Genomic DNA, 15020 nt, shown 5'->3' with positions numbered 1-15020 from the left:
AACTAAGCGTTACATTAGAAACTTTAGATTCTTCGTCCCATCTTCCAGGTTAGACAGCATTTGGTTTGACCTCCGAAAGGGGACCGCCTAAAACCACCATGAAGTGGCTTCGTTTCTTCCGCGAATGCGTTTTGGTGTTTGTTCCCGGAAGTAAACATACGAGCTCGCAGCCTTTCCTCTAATTCATCAGGGACAACATTTCACGGTGATGTCACATTGGGTGTGTTACTCTGCTCGCTTGCGCAAGACCGCTGTATGTTGGCGCATTAAGGTGCTTGACTAGAATTATGTTTTCTTCACCTTTCTTCCATTGCCTGATTTCACAACAATAGGGCAGCAACATTTATTGTATACGGGATATATAAAAAGGTGCTGGCGTTTTATTCTTCAGTGGGCGAAGAAGCAAAATTTAGCCAAAGGCGGCGCTTTGCATTTACATAGACATTCGAGTTTGCCAAACCTAACCGAGATGGCAGGCTGGAGCATTACAAAGAAAATTCGATTATTGGCTTTCCATTACGAACAAAGAAAAGGTGGCAGGCGGCTCGGAAACTAATCGATTTATGGCCGAACGTCGTCAGCGGCCTAGGAAAACCGTAGCCGTGTTTGCACCGAAAGATAACCAACGTTTGCCTTCGCTTTTTTTCTTCTCAGTATTACGGTTCTTCTGATTCTTTGCCTACAACAGATTTATTGACGTCTCCATTGCTTCTGCTAAACCTGTCCCTGTGGGAACCGCTTCGCGCATGACTCCATTGATCTTCATTTGAATAGGGTGAATAAAACTCTGAGCCATTTCTTCTCACCGAATTTGATTTTGGCCCAAAATGGAATACCCTAACTAGGAAACCATTTTTCAGGATCCTTCTACTTTTTCGACTCCGAAGCTGCACAAATAGCTGCAGTTCTTCGATTGAGGGGCGGCTTTTAAGTAAAACAACAATCGGGTGAATTATTTATTTTTATACAAGGTTTCCAAAGAGAAAACCGTACTTGAAATTTTTAGCAAAGGTAGTTTGCCAGGAACATCTATATTACAAAGCACGGCGTTCTGTCTTAGGTAGTGTGTGAATTGAGGATCAATGCTATGTTCGAATCCAGTGACTGTTGCTAAATTGGCGCGACCAGCGGTTTTAATATTCTGATACCTATCGACCAGTTTCACATTGATGAATGTCGCGCTGTAACAAAAAAAGAAAAAGAAAAGGAAGTAAGAAAAAAAGTGAGCCTCTGATATGTTTGTTATCTCAGTTGCGTGCACATTTAACGGTTGGTAATGCTCTCTACGATAAAGGGGAAGTCGTGCTAGAAAATTTCGTGGGCGGAGGCTCTTTAGGCAAGACTCGGTCGGCGTAACTCTTGCTAAACGTGTGAATGTGTTGTTAATATTTACGTACTGTCCCTCTATTTCTGCCAGCTGCCCAATGACTGAGTTCACATTCAGAAAACATGTATGTGAAATTTTTTATAGCATAAAGATACATATTCTGTAGCTCGTGTTACAGAAGTGGATCCCACAGAACTACAAATATCACGGATACCAGCATTTATATTGATCATGTACCCCGTAAGGCCTCAGAGAGAGACATAGAGGGAGAAATTTATTTAAGAAATGGCAGTTAGCTCGGCGTCTAGTTTCTGATTAATTTTATTATAGCAACTCAAAAGAGAGAAAGAGAGTGAAAGGAGGGGAGGGTTGCATTTTACTTATTCTTTGAGAGGTTTACCTGGCGGCATGTCTACAGCAGGCTACACCAGACGGGTAAAATCAGAAATGAAATGATATGCACAGTTCACGTCGCAGATACTCAACATAGACCAAACACACCGGAACACTCAACAAACTGAAGTATCCCATTTGATGCGAGTGTTTCTAAGAAAGGTTAAAAGTGCCTTCGTTGCATGAGATGCACCCATAACTGCTTGCTTTTGCATTCTTTTGCCACATCTATCCCGCAATGGCTCTACAAAACACCACACTGTGCGCATCAACGACGTCAGAATAACTCCTGTCCCCGCGCCGGGATAAAGAGATGCGGACAGGAAGAGAGTTCTGAGCGGTGACGACGTGAGCAGAAAGACGAGAATAAATAGTGTATCATGTAGAATTTTCGCAGCCGCAATACAAGCCCCGTGTTGTGCAGGAATGCAGGTAATGCATAAATTGCTCCGCATCTGGACTTGCGATCTGGCCAACGTCCCAAGCACTGCGTGCTTAGAATAAGCGGTCGATTGACGATTTTCTACTCTAGATACACAAACAGCGTATTGGATGAACTTAGAAAAATTAAAGACAACGCAGAGGCATAACAGTTCGGAGGGTTGGCTACGCAAAAGTAGGCTACGGGTGTCAATGATAACAGGTGATGGGTTAAATACAATAGCGTGATCTCTGATTAATTTTGCCTTCCTATTCCGCTAGCACAACCACGGTGGAAGCACTTTGAAGAAAACTTGATATCAGCGCTTTGCATAAACCGTTTACTCTAACATGTCCTGATTTGGCAAAAGACACACGGTTATGACTGCTGCTCTCTTTTTGCGTTTGCGTTTTGATAAGAATCTGGCAATTTTTCTGAAGCGGCTCTTTTTTTTTTTAGAGAAGCAGGCAACCCCCAATATTTCACACGCATATTGAGTTTAACCTTGATGTTCAGACCCTTGTCTAAACACATAATAGCCGTCCTACTAACCCCCAATTCTGAAGTGGTGTCACGGCCTTCGTTCTAGTGCCGAGCAGCATGTACGTAAATCTCAACTTCTAGGTTTCACGAAACGTTTCCTTAGGGAATGACAGCCCCACCATAACCAATATTCTCGCCATAATGGTGCCCTATTCTCGCCATAATGGTGCCCAATTTAGGCTGCATGTGGACATTTTTACTTCTGCACGAGTCTGCAATTAGTGAGTCGGCTTCGCACTGAGTGAGGCACTATTTGCTTCACAGCCTCACAGAATTTTCATTCAGCCTCACAGAAGGCGAAGGCAGTGATTCTCAAACTTTTGCGTCCTGTCGATGCAAACGGGTATGAAGTAGTCCCTCGAGGGAAGGACGAATCAGTACGTAGCGTTTAAGCAGTGTTATGACACTTCGAATTTTCACCTGCTCTTGTTTGTTTGTTGCAGCACTCGCGTCGGCGTGCAAACGAGAGAAACGCGAACTCGGGGCGAACCTAGGGCCTGGTAACGCCATCGCGCGGTGCTTCGGTTCAATGCTGGGTTTCTCCATGCTGGCAGTGCGCGCGATCTAAGCATTTTTACGCCATTTGTTTCTCGTGCCTTTAAAAGAGCAGCAACACTTTTTGCCACGTTTAACATTGGAAAGGTGCTAATGTTTCATAGAAGCTTGACAGCCGCCCTGTCACCATGTGTAGGAACGCTAAATGCATTAAATCCGCTTAGGCTGGCGATTTTTACCATTTCAGAAGTCTAGTTATATTAATTCGGCGGAAATACTGGCTTAATATTACTGATGGAAATCCGAACGTTTGCTGTTTATTTAGTTTTGCCACTGAACCACAGCTCCGGTATACGAATATGACGTGACATTTTCCCACGAATTTTTGTCGTGTTTCCGTCATTTTGGCAAAAGAAAAATGTCTCTCAACTTTCAAAGTAAATTTTTCTAAAGCTTCTAAAATCCGACGCACTCTTTACTTGCCAAGAAAACATTTAACTAGGTAACTGCCATCTTAATGGCCACCGTGAAAATCCACTAGGTCACAGAGGTCTGGTGCGAAAGTCTTAGGGTGGCATCCCTACCCGTGTTTGTAATTTTAGCGTCTTTTCTTTTTTTGATTTGCCAAGCCATCTCTCACAGTATGATTGACACTTTTGCATATAGCAGAAGTGGAATCTACCAATACAGGCCAACTTCGTGTTCTTCTTTTGCGTCGTTTTTTTTTTTTTTACATTATGGCCCCCGTAATATGGCAACTCGGCTGCTTTTGCTGCTTTTCATGTTTCTGTAAGTTTTCACGTGATCTAAGTGTGAAAATGATGAAAGTAAGGTATGCAGAAATAACTACACAAGTTCAAGGAACACTTCCACATACCTATATGCACAACGAAGGCGAGCAATGCAATGGCAAAGGTGTTTATATTGTTAGGCTTAAGTAGCTATGAGCCCGGCTCCCTGTTTGCCGCATAATAGACGAGCACGAAGGCATACAAGCAGGTGCGATGACGCGGACAGTGTCGTCCCGAACGTGTCGACCAAAGCCTTTGAGTGATTTGTGTTCTTCATCTATTGCGGTAAACATATCCTATAGGAAACGTGCCTTGTGCCAAGAATAATATTTTCTGTTGCTATAGGACCACTTTCGCCATCCCCCATACCACATACGCGCGAGAGGATTCCCCATATTTTACCTGGATGTGTACCTATTGAACACGGTAACGAACGTATGCTCTCCCGAGCGTACAAAATAAATCGGCGCAGGTGTGCCCGCTAATGCGGAAAGGCTGCAAAGAATGTAACAAAAGGTGCTGTTGTTTTTCTGTTCGTTTTTCGCAGGATTACGTTGGACGCAAACTTAAGTCGACGTTACCGCGCCAAAATACTCTCGCTTGCTGTTTCTTACTGAACTTTGAAGATATTATTTAGAATTCTGTGTTTTTCAGCCGCCTCAGCTATCACCAAAGTATACGCACGGCATCTTTAAAAGGGAACTGCATGTCCCCCTCCCGTAATACATAACAAATAATAAAAACGCAGGGGGAGCTCCAGGCTCCTGTTCACATTCCAGCGGGAGAAGGAAGTGAAAGATTTTGTTCTACTTGTGCCATAGAAATTTTTGAAATCCTAATCTTAATTATTAGCTTCATTTAGCTATAGCGGTAGATGTACGCTCGAAAAAATGTGTATATATGTATTGTCGCATTCAGTTTTCTTGCCGTATAAAGAGTGATAATCAATGATGCCTATTATTCAATATTTTCATATTTTTCGCTGTACAAGACTTGTACTATGTAGACAGACGCGTTTACTGATTTGGCAGACTTGTTCGTTTTTTTCGCAGGATAACGAACTGGGACAGGTCCATACTTACCCTGACTCTGACCAACCAACCATCTCCCCGTCGGTGACATCTTAGAGCAGCCGACCGGTGACGCAAGTAAGGTTATTCTAGTGTTCAACGCGGAAAAGCAAACAGGAAAACAACATTCATACGGACGTACTTCCCTTCAAGCTTTTATATTGCGAATCGTTGCGCCTGTGTTATCGCATATAAGCTGATTCCTGCTTCCCTAAGGATGCTGTTCCTAGACGAGAAGGTTTTTTCTTCTCTTGTGATGGTTGTACACGCGGGCTAGGCCTATACTTTAGGACATTATTTACTTGCGCGTTCTGTCACGTGATCAATTTCTTTAAAATGCTGTTTCGTGTGTGTGTGTGTGTTTTTTTTTTCTAACTTTGCCGGCGCCAGCGATTACCATCTTCGTCGCAGTGTCTCCCCTAGCTCTTGCCCAAGGCTCTAACCACACGATCTTGTTTGGGCAGCGAATCCGCAAACTCGCTGTCGCCTTTCTCCGAAACGGCTCTCCCATTCCTGTCTATCAAACGGTAGTGGGGCTCCGTGTTTGCGCTTACTCTCGGCTTGTGTGCTCGCTGGTTCATCGCGAAGGGGACGGAGGGGGCGGATGGGTCTCGATCGGAGCCTCCGTGCTCGAAGGCGACGTCGGCGCGCAATCTGGGCTGCTCTATTAGCAGCGGCCAGCAGGCGTCGTTCGCCGGCGTTTCTCGAGTGAGGCAAAAGACAGCGGGAGAGCGGGATCTGCGTCCTGTTAATCAGCGCCGTTGGCGGTGCGCCGCATCGTTAGGCGGCCAGCCGGGATGTGTCCGAGAGTGAGAAGAAGTGAGAGAAGAGTGACTCGATGCGGATGGGCCGCCTTCCCTTCACGGTTAGACCGCCTCCCGGCTTTCTTCTTCGGCTTCTCTCTCTCTCTCTCTTAAGCGTTATGTCGCGTCGCATCTCCTTCACCCGTTTCCTTCCTTTTGCTCCCTATTACTCGTTGTGCCTTCGCTTCAGCGCCTTCCTCTATCGCGGACGTTCTGAGAGCGCGAGAAAGTGACAACGATAGGGTACATAGGGCTTCGAGACGGCGCGCCTCTGCTTCCGCAGGGAAACTCCGCGTCCCGTCGGCGGCTCTCACTTCAAGTACGTCTCCAGCCTGTCTGGCGAACCGGGATTCCGCCCGAGGGTGCAAATTATTACACCCAAGAACGGCGGACGCTGATGATAGCGGCGCAGCCCCGCCGCTGCTTTCCGAAGAAGAGAGACGAGGCTCGTCTTTCACGCGTCTTGAAGTGGCACGAGAGGGACGAGGAGGGGGGGGGGGGGGAGGGGGGAGAACGAGAAATAAGGCTGAAAAAGCGAGGAGCGAGTGTGACAATGAAGCGTAAACAGATTATGTGAGTCTGAGTAGCGCTTTCGTTCGATCCAAAATATTTGCAGAGAGAGGCGGTTGGATGGTCACTGTATGTTTGTTGGTTTAACGCTGTAATCGTGTTCGGGGAGCGAATGAGCAGCTGCAGTCGGGAGTGGTTTGGAGGTGATTACTTATGTCTTTGGGAAAATGAGATCAAAGTTTTCTCGAATATGAACGACGAGGGCTGTGCGGTAAATATTCGAAGCGATTCAGTCTAGCGAGGACGGTTACTGGTTAGTGAGTGAGACAAAGTGATCCTACGTGGGCCTTTTTTTTTGCGTGTTTTCGCTGCCACAGCAACCGTTTTTTCCTCATGTGTCTGCGAGCTTGCTCATTCTGGCTGCGCAGCGTGGTGTCCTTTTACTTACAAGCAGAAGTAAAGAGAAGCAATAATACCCTAGGAAAAAAGTGCAGATCAGAACTCGCCATTTTCAGCTTCCCCATTTCTCAGCAAGCTCTCGTACCGAGTGCGTTTATGTCCGAGAACACCGTTACCATAAACGTTGTTGCCTCTAATAACGCGACTATGGTAACTTCCCTTCGTGGAATCCATGCTGAATCAACTTATGAAATAAATAATTTACGTAACTAAGATGCTGAAGAACGCGGTATTGTCTGTTCGACCCACAAAAGTGGCCAACCAAAAAAAAATTGGTTAACGCACTTTAGATATTACTCCTCAAGGATCATAATCACCACATGATGTTGGCGCCCTAAACTGACCTGCTCTGAAACGCCATTATTCAATAGGACAATACGCCAAAGGAGCTGAATCTAGCAACTTCTAAAGCAATATCGGATACCTACATATTGCCCCTGTGAAGAATTAACATCGCCACATTTTCGATTTTGGTGCTCGGAAGAAATTCAGCACGCTTATCAGACAGACGTACTTCCTATTTCTGTATGGCAGTGAGCAAAATTCACCGGCTGTGCTTCTTCCTTTATTCATCTGTGTTGAATCTAAATTTTAAGATGCAATTGCCGCAAAGGTACATCTCGTTCCATTTGTTCGCCCTCCATACTACGAACAACATCAACAACTTCAACAGCAGCCGCATGAAAGTTATTTCTGCAATACTTTCGTACCCGCCCAGGTGCATCTGTACCACGTCGAAAATAAGACGCAAGTATTCTTTTTCTCCCAGAGTGGTTGCTAGCACTCCATGATCTTGCATAGAATCCCTCAGCACACGTAAAGAGCTGTGTTTTTCCACCCGTTAATTCCGATAGCAATTATATGGAATCTCCAAGAGAATTTTCGCTGTCGCCGTGAGGCTCTGCATATTACAGCGAAAACTGTATATGGCTAGGCGAAACAAAAAACCGTTCGTCCCATGTTTCGCTAAACGTCTCCATTGGCTGCGCCTCAGTTACGTGGTTCTCTACGTCGCAACCAAGCGCGCGCGCCATTGGCAGCGCCGTTAGCGACGTCGTTCTCTGCGTCGTACCTGCTCTGCCCGCAACGCCGGCTCCTCGACTCGCCGTTGTCGCATGCGTTCGATATCTCGAGTAGCTCGGCGCCGTGGTTAGCAGTATCCGCCCGCCATTGGCGCTTGCGTTCCACTCCGCGATTTCAACCTGGACGTTTCGTCGCAGCCGAAGCCAAAGTGCCGCTCGAGAAACTCCCGCTGAAAGCGGGCGTTGGCCCCGGCGAACGCGTTCCCGCCATTGCCCCGTTGACGCTGCTCTGCCCGCAACGCCGCTTCGTCGGCTCACCGTTGTCGCATGCGTTCGATATCTCGAGTTAGCTCGGCGTCGTGGTTAGCAGCATCCGCCCGTCATTGGCGCTTGCATTCCACTAGAAACACAAACATGTAACCAAACATGTTCTGGGGGCCCTGACGGAATTCCGAACTCTTTCCTGCGTCGATATGCAGAACCAGTATCGCATATCTTAACTACTATCTTCTGTGAATCGATCAAAACGGCGACCTTACCAGATTATTGGCGCCTCGCCAGAGTTGTAGCGGTGCACATGGAAGGAGATCATCTGCTAAAAAAAAAACTACCGCCCAATTTCTCTGACGTCGGCGTGCTGCAAGGTACTCGAACACATTATTGCTCATTTTATTACCGATTTCCTTGAAAGTAATAACCTGTTGTCTTCAGCTCAACATGGCTTTCGAAAACAGTTATCAACGTGCACGTACCTCGTAACAACTGTCCATGATATCGCATTGACACTTGATTCGTCTGGTCAGGTAGATTTAATTTTTTTGGACTTTAGCAAGGCATTTGATCGTGTCCCTCATGTAAAACTTCTCCTGAAGCTCCAAAACCTTAATCTTCCATTTTCCATCATAAATTGGATAGATGCTTATCTTTCAAATCGTGCTTCAGTTCGTTAATGTGAGGGGACACACTTCTAACATATTACCAGTATCTTCGGGGATTCCTCAAGGAAGTGTACTAGGGCCGATTCTTTTCCTAGTATATATCAACGACTTAGTAGATATGGTTGATTCGAATATTATTATCCCATTGTTCGCTGACGACTGCGTTCTGTACAAGAAAGTAACCTGTCGACAAGATCAGGTTGACTTGGATTTCGCCTAACCTAACCTAACAAAAGTTAGTCAATGGTGCACCCGGTCATCAATGGCATTAAACCCCGATAAAACGGTCCTTCTACGCGTGACGAAGAAAAAACACCCATTCGCGTTTACTTACCGCGTTCAGTAAACACCAGTACATGAAGTAAATGAATATAAATACCTAGGAGTAACCATTACTAACACGCTTTCATGGTCCACGCATATAACAAACGTCTGTGCATCAGCTTCACGAAAACTTGGTTTTCTGAGACACAAGTTGAAAAAAGCACCTCCCGAATTGAAAATGCTCTCATATAAAACCTACATTTTACCAAAGCTAGAATATGCATCAGTGGTTTGGGACCCTTTCTATAAAAAAGATATTCAGAAAATTGAGATGGTTCAAAGACGGGCTGTACGTTTTATTTTTTCAAAGTTTCGATCAACAGATTCTCCTACCAATTTAATGAAGGAAAATAACATCCCTGTGCTTGAAAATCGCCGCGAAATCGCGCGCCTAAAATTTTTGCATTCCGTTTACAATAGCAAGCTAAATATACCTGCGCAGACGTACATACAGCCGTTCTTACAACGTGAATCCAGGCATCGTCATGTGCATAACCTGCTCCCATACACTGCTCGGACAAACATATTCAAATATTCTTTTTTTCCTCGAACAATTGTTCAGTGGAACAATTTGCCATCAGATGTCGTTTGTGCTGATGACTTCGAGAAAGCTTTGCTCGGTATGAACGTTGACTGAGCCCGAGCTTTTGTGTACTGCTTACACTATTTATTGTGCTGGTTTCAAAACAATTTACTTTTTGTTTAATCTGCAGGGATAACTGTCAGATTCTAATTATTGAATGTTGCTGTTAATCGAAGTGTTGTATATATATATATATATATATATATATATATATATATATATATTGTGTGTGTGTCTGTGCTAGACATTGGCTTTCGTTATTTTACTGTCCATTCCATTTCATCTCTTTTTTTTATTGATCGCCCATTGTATACTCTTGCATAATTAATTATTGCTTTTGATGTGTGCATATTTGACAAATTTGTTCCCCTCCCCACCTGCCTGGTCTTCAATGACCGCAGTATTTCCTAAATAAAATTAAAAAAATAATTTGAGAAACGCTTCAGCGTCGGGATTAACCCATTGCTAAACACCGGGGCCGCACGTTACAGCTTCGCTGGTTAACTATCTGTACGGACTGCTTGGGTGGTGTTTTTCATTAAGGTTAGGCACGCTATATGCTTATCCATGCCGTATATGCTGGTTGTATTGCTACGCTATTCAATCACCAAAGTTGCTTGTGCCAGGCCTTACGTTCTTGATCAAATTATAATGTTGATAATGACAGCCCACGACCAATTGTCATGAAACATATATACCATTCACAGCGCATGCCGTTTCACCGAAATTCGCTCAGCCTATTAAAGGTTAAAATTGCTAAACAATATCAGTGCTCCAACCTGAAAGTGATGTAATATTAATGCCGCAACTCTTTAAGGGCACAGTAGTGGCGCGTGTGCCGTGTCAACACAGGCCATACATGCCTAGTTAAAAGATTTAAGGGTGCCAGAAATTTAAGTGCACCCACGTATGTCGCGTCCGCGTTAGTCGGACTCGCGTATAGCTAGAACAGTGTTCAATAAGTTCAAGTGCAAAGCTATACTTTGCTATCGCAGTCATTGCTTCGCCCTTCGATCGAAACTGGCAATTCTTTTCATGCAGAGATTATGCTGCCATTTGCATAGCAGCTTCACGTCGTCATGGTAGTTCCAATGTTGAGCAGAGAAGTTCACTCTTTGGCCACCATGCCATTTTATCCAGGACTAGCTGCAACGCTAACAAATCTAATGATAATTGCGGCCTGCTCATTTTCCTGTAAGCAATGGCTGTTGCATTCGTGTTAGAAGCATCAGCTTGAATTGTATATTTGGACGATAAAAATTGATCGGAGATAACAAGATTTCAAGAGAGAAAAAGGAAATTAGTAGCATAACGCTCTTAAAGCAGACAGCACGATCTCTTAACAAGCAGTATTTTTGCAATGCACGCATTTTCATATTATCCGTCTGTTGCAGGTTATAATGTACAAGCACTGGCGACACCACTGCAACAGTCTCTATGAGGCACAAAACGCAGCAAAAATGACCTCGCACCTTTGGTGCGTCAGAGCACGCAAGTTAGCGCGCACACCTCCTATAGCTGCACATTGCCACTCTCGCACGAGTTCAAATCCTAGCCACGGTGGTTAACCAAGTATCGTTTGTCTGAGCGCTGGAGACGAGAGTGGCCATTAGCAGGTGGCCTGACAACAACGCCGCTACCATCGCCGTAACGAAAGGAGTGGACCAGCAGACGCAGCAAATTCAAGTTCGAGCGCTAAACTGCTGCCGTGGTACAAAATATATTTAAAAAAAAAACAAATAAAAAGTACGGCCGACGAGCATCATAACAACCACAATGCACAGTGATCCAACCGTCGGATAGTTTGTAGCAGCATTAGAAAAGCTAGTCATTTGGGCAATGCTGCAAAATATCATAAATAAGTGCGTGTGCACTGTGCTGATTACCTTAGTACGTGTGAAGCTGAACAAATATGTGAAGTTATTCCAGCATGATGCACGAAAACAGAAAGCGCGTGTTTCATCGATTTTGTTTTACTTAGTTTGTCGCTGCATGCAGGGAGAGCGAACCAGCGAATGCCCCTTTGCCGTCGTAAGGGTGGTGGCGCCATCTGTAGCCGTGAAGCCCCTCCATCTCATCATATTCTCTGGAATTCAATCGGCCAAACAACTTTTCGTCTTCATCATGGTCGTCAAATGATATTCATACGCATGAGTGCTGATGTAGATCCGTGAAAAAGAAGCAAGCTAGTTAGCGTTTATACAAAACATCCTGGAGCAGAAAACAGTTTGAACCCGACCGGTCGCCCCTCTTTAACATCGCCGGAAAACACATTCATTATGTGTCTTGTGACTCTATAAATACAATTTGACCGCATAAATGCAGTTTGCCTATTTAATTGCATTGTCTTGCGATCTCCAACAAAATAGGAAATGTATGGCTGTGTCCACAACCCAAAATCAAGCGCCCACAATGAGTGGCTTTTCCGGATAATAAGGATACTGTGTGGGAACATTAGCCAACTCGGCTCCCTGACAGAAACTGGGAGGGAAGAACTGCGCGAACACTCCGGGACCATATGCGAATGAATGGATTCAGTAGGTGTGCCTGCACTTGATAGGAACAAGTGCTGCTAAACAATATCGTGCGTTATTGGTACGGTAAAGTGTGGACCGGAGAAGTTAGCGTCTCAACGATTGAATGACTGGCTGCTTTGAATGAAGGCGAAAAAAACATGGTGGTAACTATAGTTATCTTTCTAATCTGAAGAGTTATTTCTGCTTATGAATAATCAGCAATATATAATGTAATTCTTTTGTTCGTATGAACTTTTGAGATAGCATACCCATCAAAATTATGTGCTACACCTGCATTGCCTGAACATAACGAACTGTGATATTCCAAATAATTTAAAGGCACCTCGTAGGTGAGGCGTGCTTCAACCGACAGGTTCCTTTTCCAAAAAACTTGCGGTATGTATTTGTGCCCAGTAGATGGTAATTGCGCACCAAAACTTCGAATATTACTTCAAAAATAGGGCTAGCTGACAAACAACGCTTAAGAGGGCGATATATATTTCAAGAATTGGTCATTTTAAAGCGTGCTTGTTGTTCCTCTGAGAATATTTTCATTTCATGTTAGTTTCACCATCGTTTAGGTCTTCATCGCCAAATACCAGTCCATACTGATCTATTAGCAAGTTATGTCTTACTTCGCACATATTGCCCACTGATATGCAGCAACAAAATTATACGATAAAACTTCGCTTTCTTTTGCGAAAGTGAGTGAAATGTCTTTAGTGCTACAGATGTTATTACCAACACTGACCAAAGCTTGAAAAAACTTGACATCTGCCATAAGATATAAAGCTTTTAGTCACTTACCACCATCGTAATGTCTTATTTCACCAGTGAACAATATTTCTCAATACAAGTATTTTCTTACTCTTTGCTAGGAAAGTGATGTACACTAGACAAAACATTTTTACATGAACACAAGACAGAAACAAATGCAAAGAAGCGAGTAACTTGGATGCCAATGGATGGCGTGTTTGCGCACTAAGGGTTAGGCCTCGTGGCTCAAAGGCTGTATTCAACATAAACAATGCACCGAACGTTTCTGGCTCTGCTAACTCTTGTTGGCTAAGTACTCAGTTGCTTTGAGTTTCTAATGCTGCTAGTGTAGACGTTTTATTTATAACAAATATAAGCTTTGTGCAAGTTTCACGCACTTTGAGGAATTCGACGTTCATAACCGGCCATTTAGTGTGAAGAAATACCCTCGGCTTCCACGAGGAAAAGTTTTAGAACTTACACATAACAAACAATCATGGAACACCATTTTATGTCTCTTTTAAATACGGCTTACGCCTCTTTGAGTAAAAAGAAAAGAACAAAACAAGCCTAAAGAATCTTTACCTATCGCCGTCAAGCCACTATCATGCATAAAAAAGTGCTACCTTTGTATCAGAGCAAATTGTTTGTGTATGAGGCTTCATATTTTAGTTGCCCAATCTCTTTTTTCAGAGCTGCATCATCTTTTATTATAATAATGCATTCACACCGCCTCAGCGACAGGCTATGCCAACTTAATTTTCTTCTAAGGGCGCTACCTTCCGACAAGGCCAGCTGTTTTCTTATTTGTTTCTTGTGTTTTTACTTAGGCCACAGACGGCTCATCAGCCTTATTTCAACAAAATACATAATTTGGCGATACGAAGTTTCGTGATGTCTCCCGATGCAATTCAGTGTGAACATAAACCATAATGATCTGTCAGCTCTGACGTTTTTACCCACTCAATATTACCTGGAAATGACATATTCTGTAATGATAGAGCGAATGTTTTTCTTTTTCAAGTGTATTACACGCGGAGTAATGGAGTCAGTTGCGGATAGTAACTTTGGCGAGAGAGCCATTGTGTTGGTGGGACGGTGGTAGAATTATCCTTGAGATTTTCTCCTTATACCAATTTTCATTATCTTTCCCATTTTGAAAATTGTAGGTAATTTGCAAATATCACTAGAGTAATTTGCTCGCAGAATGTGATTAGCTTCCGTCTGTTTTCCAGATTTTACACAGATAGAATTTCAGAATATGAAAAACAGTTTGCTATCGTTCAGGAAAAACAATACGTCACCATCGTACTTCCACTTTTTACATTCAAAGTTGAGGTGCAACAAGAGGTGAGATAACTACAGATACGAGGCGTCGGAAGCTTACCCTTTCACCTCTGGGAAGAAAAAGGTGCCCTGAAAGTGGTGCCCCGAAGCGATCCCTTGGAAACTGTAGAAATTCCTCTTGGGCAAGGATTGCAGTCCAGTCTTTGCTTATCCTCCAAGAAATCACAAGAGGAAGCTCACGGTTAGGGTAAGTCACGTCGGTATCTTTCGGTAGGTGATACCAAAACTTCATCCAAAGTTCACTGAACTCGATCGATGCATTTATCCCAAGTAGCACAGCCTGCGTTGCGGACCCTCAAGTTGAAAACGCAGGCGCGAAACGGAGGGCCTGGGAGGGAGCCACACAGCAGCTCTAATTCCCCTGGACGTCACCTTGTGGATGAACAGTGAAAAGTTCTGTTGTGCTAACACTCTTCAGTTGATTTAAGTGCCTGACGGCAGAAAAAAAAAAAACACAGAAAGGGGTAGGGGTTAAAGAGGAACTCAAGCTAAGAAAAAGAGACAGAGTCTAGCAGTGCGCCTTTCGAGGCGCGCTTCGCAAGACAGTCGAATGAACACTGGGCGTCCGGGCACGGAATTCGCGGCCGCCGCTTCTCTTCTCTCCTCTCAGCGCCGTTTCTCGACTCGCCACCGCCGCCGCCTCAACCGCCGCTCGTCGTCGCACAGCATCCGGAGCGAAGCGCGGGTCTGGGCGCCGCGCGGCTCCGGCTGGTGCCACCAGC

The 15020-nt window shown here is 44.4% G+C and overlaps 1 protein-coding gene across 1 annotated transcript in view; it reads right to left on the bottom strand.

Annotated features, from left to right (window-relative positions):
* LOC119455806 (protein artichoke) overlaps positions 1-14520 on the bottom strand; it is a 121185-nt gene extending 106665 nt beyond the window's left edge. Inside the window, exon 1 of the mRNA XM_037717277.2 lies at positions 14339-14520. The gene's annotated coding sequence lies outside the window, so the exon portion shown is untranslated. The remainder of the gene's footprint in view (positions 1-14338) is intronic.
* Between the last annotated feature and the right edge of the window lie 500 nt (positions 14521-15020).

This window comes from Dermacentor silvarum, chromosome 6, assembly GCF_013339745.2.
Source record: "Dermacentor silvarum isolate Dsil-2018 chromosome 6, BIME_Dsil_1.4, whole genome shotgun sequence".
Lineage (NCBI taxonomy): Eukaryota > Metazoa > Arthropoda > Arachnida > Ixodida > Ixodidae > Dermacentor > Dermacentor silvarum.
This window is presented reverse-complemented; position numbering and strand designations above follow the sequence as displayed.